We start from the raw sequence: 9667 nt of genomic DNA, 5'->3' as shown, positions 1-9667 counted from the left end.
TGTAACTATGTAACTTGTAGCTTAAGGCTCTTCTTGCTCTAATACATAGTTGTCCTTGGTTCCACTCCATTCACCCTGTAGGGTACTGTCAGGGCCTGCTCAGCTCTTGCTGGGATTGTAGTCAGGACCAAAGAGGAAGCTTGAGTTCAGGCAAGCAAACAGTTCAAGTTGCAGTAATAGATGGGTTAACGAGAGTCTCTTAGTCAATTGGGCAGGCACAGGTCGGCACAGGCAGCAATCAGTGAAGTCAGGATCAGGCAAAAGGAAAGAAAACAGTCCAATGAAGTAATTTAGAGCACACCCAGGAACTTCCTATATTGAGGCATTGGCGCCTGTATGCTGATGTCACCACGCTGGCGTCGCCGGATGCAGTGCCAGTGCCAGGAATATAAGTCATGCCAATAGTAGTGTCAGGAGACTGAGAAGACTAAATCTGTGAAGCAAATTGTGGAAGCAGAGAAACAATAATCACTGTCCTGACTATCGATGTCCTCTGGAGCGAAGCTTCTGGAAAGAGCATCCACCTTCTTGTTCTTGGAGCCTGGACAATAAATTAAACCGTGTAAAGGAGTGTACCCACCAAGCCTGCAGAGGATTCAATCTCTTGAGAGCCTGGATATACTCTAGATATGGCTGATAAAAATAGTGATGGGATGCAGTGTGCCCTCTAGAAGATGTTTCCATTTTTCCAAAGCTACTTGACAGCGAGCAACTCTCAGTTCCCAATGTCACAGTTCTTCTCGGAAGAGGAACATTTTTCAAAAAAAAAAATAATCACATGGATGTTACTTCCCATCTGACACTTGCCTTTGAGATATAATGGCCCCAGCTGCAATGTCAGACACATTAACTTCAATAAAGAAGGCTTGTTGGGGGTCAGGATGTCTGTCTTGGTGCTGGTGAAAGAGGCAATTCCTGAATTGCAGACTCTTGGCAGGGTCCATCTCAACCCCTTCCTGAGAGATGATATAGCTGAGGAATAGAATCTTTGGGATAGAGAAATGCATTTACCATAAAGACAATTTTTCCTCAGTCAAGAGAGAACTTCTCATACCTGGGCTTTTGGCTAATAATGTCCTTGAAAAAAGAAAGAATATCATCTAAATTGATGACCATGGATTGTCCCAAAAGATCTATGAAGATGTTTGATAAGCCTTTAGAAGATGGCAGGGACATTGCTGAGCCCAGGGCATTGCCTGATACTCATAGTGGTATCATGCCCTTCTTTGGTGTTAAAGGCCATCTTTCACTCATCCCTCTCTCGTATCCAGATTAAGTTGTAGGTCCCTTGAAGATCTAATTTAGATCTAATTTTAGTCCCTTTCTATTGGTTGGACAGCTCAGAGATGAGGGGTAGAGGATAATGGTTCTTAATAGTCATCTCGTTGAGGCCTCTGTAATCATTTTTTTTCTACATAGAAGAATCCAGCCCCAACGGGACAGGTAGATGGTCTTATGAATGCATTATCTTTACTGTACTACTTCATTGCTTGTGTCTCAGCTGGAGGTAGGGCATAAGTACTACCTCTAGGAAGCATGGTTCCAGGAAGCAGATCAATGGGGCAGTCATAGGGGTGATAAGAAGAAAGCATTTCAGAAGACTTCTTGGAGAACACATCTGAACAATCTTTATATGCAGAGGGCAGGGCTTGAAGATCAATAGATGCTATGGTTATCCAACAAAAACAGGTAGAGGGCAGATAATCGATGAGAAGCTTATGCAGGTGGAGCCAAGGTAAACCCAATACTACTGCAACAGAAGGACAATTAATGATAAGGAAAGACAACTTCTTTTTATGTAGAGATCCCACTGTCAAGGGTAGTTCCACCGTTCTCTATGAGATGATTCCAAGTGTCAAGGGTCTATCGTTAATCGCCACTGGCACAGCTTAGCATGCTACATGTGAATGCATGTGAATACCTATAGGTGGTGACTAATTTTCTGTGGGACCTCCTGTGTGTTCGGGTTTCAGACACCAAACACCTATGTATCTCCCACTGAACCCCCCCCATGAAAACAGGCACTGGTTTCATTGGAGGAACACAAGTCCTTGTGCTAATGGCAGGGTGCAAATGCAATAAACATGGAGGCTATTTTGCACACTGCCTCCCCATCAGTAAATAAGCCCTATAGAAGCTGTAGCGACAACACAATGGAGTTCTTAGGCAGAAATGGAAGATTTCCCCAAGTATTAAGCAGGAATAAGAGAAGCAAGAAACACTTAGGGGCATATTTATCAAAGAGAAATTAGAGCTCTCGACTGCAGCAGAGGGACATTTCACCGCTCCATATTCACCTGCACTGGATTTTTAAGAGGCATATTTATCACAAGGTGAAGCCAGAGAAAAGTCCCCCCGGAACGCTCTAGTTTTGCTCTTTGATAAATATGCCCTTAAGGGTCATAATTATGGATAAAAGTAAAGTAAAAATACAACTTTCTGTGCCATGTTTTGTGCCGCCCCCTCATCGTGTAAAAACCAGCCGGGTTATAAATCAGAGAAGGGGCTGTGAGGCTGCACAAACTGCTGCCATTTGTAACATTTTCGCTTTATAAGGATTGCAGTTTTGCTTGTTTCTATGACAATTTACTGAACTTGTGCAGCTTTGTTTCCTACATTTATAAGTCCAACGATGTATAAAATAAGCAGTGTTTCTTGCATAAGGCACAACTACTCCCCCCGCCCCCCCCCAATGCCTTATGGCAAATAATGGCACCTTGCCCTGTATGAAGAGCCTTTGTGGCATTTAGAAACATTAATAAACATTGAGTCCACAGTTCTAATGGATATTGAGTTGGAATGTAGGGCTCATTTACAAAAGTCAGGGAAGGGTGCACCTAAGCCACCATAACTTCCCTGCTGTGAGCACCCATGGGTGCAGATCTGGAATGCAAGGGTATAGGCTCTTCGGATGAATACAGCACTGCAGCTTTATATTCATAAGGGGCAGGGTCGGAAATCCCGGTGGGCCTGGCTCTAGTGGACCCGACCCTTGCCAGCACTCCCCCTGCCTGACTGCTCTTCCCCTGACGCGTTAAATTTACGTGCTCGGGGGAGGACATCGAGTGGGGGGCCCTGCAAAGGGGGATAGTGGAGCCCCTGTGGGGGGGGGTTTAGGGGATGCAGCTGGCGGAGGCACCTGCAGGGCCCTTGGGGTGGGAGCCCCAGTGGGCCCTTCACCCCCCAGTCCGACCCTGATAAGGGGAGGCACCTAGGGGTCCCTCATTCCCTTCCCTACCACCCCTAACTTGCATGTCAATCAGATCTTCAAGCTGAAGAGCCCAATGGGATTCAGGGTGCCCACTGGAAGTTTGGCATTTTTAATATATATATATAGGAAATCACATTCTACACTAGAGACCCTCCTCCTGGCCAGGCCCAAGGGCAGCAGCATGGCAGTGTATGGCTCTGTCCCAAGGCACCACCATCTCACTTACCCCACTGAGGACAAATTGTAGGTAAATGGTATGGAATGTAGCATTTACTATTAAAAGAAAGTATTGGTCCATAACTGTGCAGGTAATGGAAATTAGGGGATCCAGTAGGTGAGGCCAGTGTCGGACTGGCCCATCAGGATACCAGGAAAACTCCCGGTGGGCCCAGGTGTCAGTGGTCCCTCTTGCTTCTCTCTATTTTGCTATTTCATGGTCATTCTCTATTTCTGTATGGGAACATGGAAGCTTGATAGATGGAAGAATAGAGTATGATGTAGAGAAAAGAGACTAGGAGAATAAAGAGTTTGAGGAAAGAGAGGAGGAATTACATTTTTGAGAGTGGGCCCATGGTCCAGGGTTTTCTGGGGGGCCCCTGCCATCTCAGTCCGACACTGGGTGAGACACATGGAGATATATTCTATTATAGTTATTAATTAAACTCCCCCATTTTGCTTCAACAAAAAAATTCAACAAAAGAATTCTTAAAACCGCAGAAAAATTGCAAAGTGTTTTTTTTCTTGTGTTACATGCACTGAAGGCAATGGGTTTTTTTCTCAAGTTTTTTCTCACGCCAAATGCATTGGAGTCAATAAACATTTTTTATTGTGCAAAAAAAAAACCACATTTTTGTTTTCCGGCAAAACAAAACACATGGCAAAATTCTAGTATGAGCTTGCAAAAAACTCACTGTGAATCTGTATCACATGATACACACTTAATGATACAATTCATTTACATTTGTCATAGATCTAAAAACTGTATGGGCAGTTAGGTCTTCAGCCAAAATGTTGCGCCATGCTGCAGTAATGTGTGTTTGTCAATTTGGTCACAGTGTCATGTTATATTGTGTTATGTCTGTCAGGGGCAAGTTAAACACCCAACCCCATTGCACAGGGATATACAGCAGTGATCCCCACCCAGTGGCTCAGGGGCAACATGTTGCTCCCCAACCCCTTGGGTGTTGCTCTCAGTGCCCCCAAACCAGGGAGTTATTTTTGAATTCCTGACTTGGAGTCAAGTTTTGGTTGTATAAAACCAGGTGCACTGCCAAGCAGAACATCCTGTAGGCTGTCAACATAGGGGCTACTTATATAGCACCCCTCAAGATTTTGTCATGGTGGCGTTGCCCCCCAACTCATTTTATATTTGAATGCGCCTCACAGGTACAAAGGGTTGGGGACCCCTGTTATACTCTAATCTAAAACCCCCACCTGCTTGGCACTATGGCCACAAGCCTGGCTGAAGCAAACATAAAGCTCAGAGTAATACCTGCATAATCCAGCAGATGGCAGTCTGTCATAAGGAACGAAACTGAATCTGGCAATCTAGAAATGAAATATTCAGCTAGCAGCATCAGTTCAGCTTATAATATGATTGAGGGAAAAGGTATTCTTATTCATTTTGTGTAGCAGCCATTAGTCAGTAGACCCTTGTTATAAAATTGGTTAAGGGTATTGTATTGCTTGACCATTTTATAGGAAGGGATGTTACTCCAAAAAGAGAATGCTGTTGGTCTTTGAATGAAGACACATGAGTAATCAACAGCTGCGGCTCTCAGTTATGCAACAATCTGGATGGAATTTCATATTAACACTTGCATGTTACTGTAGAGCGACCAGATCTGGTCTCCCTACTGTTAATGTCTAAAGTGTTTAGAAATGTCCCCTGAGCAATTTCACATGTATTTATTTTTATGGTTTCCTTATGCTTTATACAATAAAGAGTGTTGCTGCTTGCAAATCCTGCAAAAACTATTGGGATTCAGTGCATTGCTGGTATTAAAAGACATACAGTAAGTCACATGATTCTCAAACAGCCAATGCCAGCAGGACTGTTTCTAAAAAATCCAGAAGGGACCAAAGGAGTACTTTACCAAGGCCTCAGATACAAGTGCCATAGTACAGGTATAGGACCCGTTATCCAGAATGCTCAGGACCAAGAGTATTCTGGATAAGTGGTCTATCCATAATTTGGATCTCCATACTTTAAGTCTACTAAAAAATCAATAAAATATTCATTAAACCCAATAGGATTGTTTTGCATACAGTAAGGATTAATTACATCTTAAATATCTTAGTTGGGATCAAATACAAGGTACTGTTTTATTATTACAGAGAAAAGGGAATCATTTAACCATGAAATAAACCCAATAGGGCTGTTCTGCCCCCAATAAGGGGTAATTATATCTTAGTTGGGATCAATTACAGGTACTGTTTTATTATTACAGAGAAAAGGGAATCATTTAACCATGAAATAAACCCAATAGGGCTGTTCTGCCCCCAATAAGGGGTAATTATATCTTAGTTGGGATCAAGTACAGGTACTGTTTTATTATTACAGAGAAAAGGGAATCATTTAACCATTAAATAAACCCAATAGGGCTGTTCTGCCCCAATAAGGGGTAATTATATCTTAGTTGGGATCAAGTACAGGTACTGTTTTATTATTACAGAGAAAAAAGAAATCAGGTTCAAAATTCTGAATTATTTTATTAAAATGGAGTCGGACTTTCCGTAATTCAGAGCTTTCTGGATAAGGGGTTTCCGGAAAAGGGAGAGGGGGCAGAATCACAACTTTTCAATATGTTTTAGGGGCTGATTTACTAAGACACGAATTCCGACCAAATTGGAAAAATTCCGATTGGAAAACTAACATTTTGCGACTTTTTCGTATTTTTTGCGATTTTTTCGGCGCCTTTACGACTTTTTGGAAATTATCGCGACTTTTTCGTTACCAATACGATTTGCGCGAAAAAACGCGAGTTTTTCGTAGCCATTCAGAAAGTTGTGATTTTTTCGTAGCGTTAAAACTTGAGCGAAAAGTTGCGCTTTTTTCGTAGCGTTAAAACTTAAACTTGCGCCAGTTTTAACACTACGAAAAAATCGCAACTTTTTGCGCAAGTTTTAACGCTACGAAAAAAATCGCAACTTTCGGAATGGCTACGAAAAACTCGCGTTTTTCCGCAAAAATCGTATTGGTAACGAAAAAGTCGCGATAATTTTCCGAAAAAATCGCAAAATACCGATCATTACGAAATCGGACGCATTCGGCCCGTTCGTGAGTAAGTAAATGGGCCCCATAGTGTCCTATTCAAAACAACTTTTTAAATTGGTCTTCATTTTTTATTGTTTTTGGATAATTTTTTTTCTTCTTCTGCCTCTTTTCAGCTTTCAGATGGGGGTCACTGACCCCTACAGCCAAAAGCTATTGCTCTGTGAGGCTGAAGTTGTTATTTATACTTTTTAGCACAGATCTTTCTATTCCAGCCCTCCCCTATTCATCCTAACATCTCTCATTCGAACCATGTCCATGGAGTAAACTGGTCCGTAGCAACCAGATTGGTAGCGACCTATCAAATTAATCAAGGTATAAAGACTGTAAGGCGCTCCTGCTGTATAGTAAATAGTCTGGGTAGGATCGTGACAACCATATTACCAAACTCAATGAATATAAAGGCGAATGGCAAATGTAAGTTTGGGAGCTAGAATCCCAGCATTCCCTTTTTTCTATGTAATGATTAGAGTTTTTTCCCGTTTTTGTATTGGTTACACTAAATGATTGCAATGAGCTCTGACGTCCTAAGTGAAATGTACATAATTATATTAGTAAGAAGAGTAATAAAACAATTATATAGCTGAGTGCTCAGCGGTGATCCATCTCTTGGAACAATACACATAGCCGGCTGCCCGCACAATCACTGAGGCACAAAGATGCCGCAGGTCAGTAATCAATAAACTGAAGCCCATTGCCAGATACACACAGTGTATTACAGTGTAACAATAACAGGACATTCAGCTGCACAAAGAGAAGAGCAGAGGAGGAGGGTACCGTACCGATGGGACTCAATGTCACTTGCCCCAAGGTTATTTGCCCCCAACACTGGATATTTGTATATGGGATACTTGGGTTTGTGTATTTTCAGAACCAAAAGGTCAACTGTTACCTCCAGCCCATTACCGATATTATTGTATAATATAAGACAAGTTCTTTTAATTATGTGCATGTAGTTACTTTCCAGATTATCCACCAAGCCAACCTCTTGTTCTTTGGAGCTGGCTGATTTAATGTTTCTACACCCACCCCCATATTAAACCTATAAAATCTGTAGATTATAGGGAAGGGAATGGACAAGGAAGCTGAGGTAGAACCATAGTCAGCCAGAGGATTGAAGGTGGTGACAAGATGTTACACGTCATACTCAAAACTAAAAGCTTAGTCAGCTAAATGAGGCCTACAAAACCAGAAGAAGGCTTCCAGTCGACCAAGCTAGAAGGAGCAAGCAAAGCTCAATTACAGGTATGGATTCTCTTAGCTGGGAACCCTTTATCCAAATAACGGGATGGCCATCTCCCACAGAGTCCATTTTAAACAAATATTTCATAATATTTCTCTGTAATAATAAAACAGTACCTTGTACTTGATCCCAACTAAGATATAATTACCCCTTATTGGGGGCAGAACAGCCCTATTGGGTTTATTTCATGGTTAAATGATTCCCTTTTCTCTGTAATAATAAAACAGTACCTGTACTTGATCCCAACTAAGATATAATTACCCCTTATTGGGTGCAGAACAGCCCTATTGGGTTTATTTAATGTTTAAATGATTCCCTTTTCTCTGTAATAATAAAACAGTACCTGTACTTGATCCCAACTAAGATATAATTACCCCTTATTGGGGCAGAACAGCCCTATTGGGTTTATTTAATGTTTAAATGATTCCCTTTTCTCTGTAATAATAAAATAGTACCTGTACTTGATCCCAACTAAGATATAATTACCCCTTATTGGGGGCAGAACAGCCCTATTGGGTTTATTTAATGGTTAAATGATTCCCTTTTCTCTGTAATAATAAAACAGTACCTGTACTTGATCCCAACTAAGATATAATTACCCCTTATTGGGGGCAGAACAGCCCTATTGGGTTTATTTAATGGTTAAATGATTCCCTTTTCTCTGTAATAATAAAACAGTACCTGTACTTGATCCCAACTAAGATATAATTACCCCTTATTGGGGGCAGAACAGCCCTATTGGGTTTATTTAATGGTTAAATGATTCCCTTTTCTCTGTAATAATAAAACAGTACCTGTACTTGATCCCAACTAAGATATAATTACCCCTTATTGGGGCAGAACAGCCCTATTGGGTTTATTTAATGGTTAAATGATTCCCTTTTCTCTGTAATAATAAAACAGTACCTGTACTTGATCCCAACTAAGATATAATTACCCCTTATTGGGGGCAGAACAGCCCTATTGGGTTTATTTAATGGTTAAATGATTCCCTTTTCTCTGTAATAATAAAACAGTACCTGTACTTGATCCCAACTAAGATATAATTACCCCTTATTGGGGGGGAAGTTATCAAATTAAACTCTATGCTAGATTGCTTTGAAGCAACATTATAAAATATACAAACGTTTGCAGCCCCACTTTCAGTTTAATACTTTGTACTGTATTCATTGTTTACTATGTAGTGTACCTAAAAAAAATTTGAGGTTCTTTTTTAGCTAAAACTACCAAAATTCGAATTATGGTTGAAAAACTCGAATGTTCGAAATTTTTCAAGTGCAAAGAACCTGGACTGTAAAATCTAAAAGCTTGCAAGCTCATGTAGAAGTCAATGGGAGTTGTCCTAGGCAAAGTCAAGGCATATTTTCAATTTGAATTGTCAAGTTTTTTTTTCGAGTTTGTGAACTGAAATATTCTAGGTATTCAAGCTTTTTTTTATCCAACAACTTTTCCATAGCAATAAAAAAGTATGCGTTTGAGTTTTTTTTAATGCAAGTTTATTCGAATGAAAAAAAAAATCTTGAAAATTGCTAAGTACTGTAAGCCCACTAGAGCAGGTATGCAAAGACGTATTTAGTGACCCCCCTACAGCAAAGCTCCCCAACTGCACCTTTTCCAACTCGTCTCTGTAAATTCTGTGACAGTTTCCCTTTAATTCTCCTCAAGGTTTGGGTAACATCGCCGTGTACATCTCCTTGGGTTCCCACAGTTCTATTTACATACAAATGATTTCTACGAGTCTGGACTGGAAAATACATTTGGCGTTTCATTTCCAGGGGTATAATCCCGCCGCCTACATGTGATGATGTTCCGTGCAGTCCGGGACAGGTTTTATAATGCTTAGCTCATTGTCAAATTGTTCCATCAGAATCCCAATTAACTGACTGTCCAAATCTATACAGAGCCGTCCCTGTTTGCCCACTGACAGGTACAGGAGCTC

Source organism: Xenopus tropicalis, chromosome 6, assembly GCF_000004195.4.
Source record: "Xenopus tropicalis strain Nigerian chromosome 6, UCB_Xtro_10.0, whole genome shotgun sequence".
In the NCBI taxonomy this organism is placed as follows: Eukaryota; Metazoa; Chordata; class Amphibia; order Anura; family Pipidae; genus Xenopus; species Xenopus tropicalis.
Note: the sequence above shows the minus strand (reverse complement) of the source record.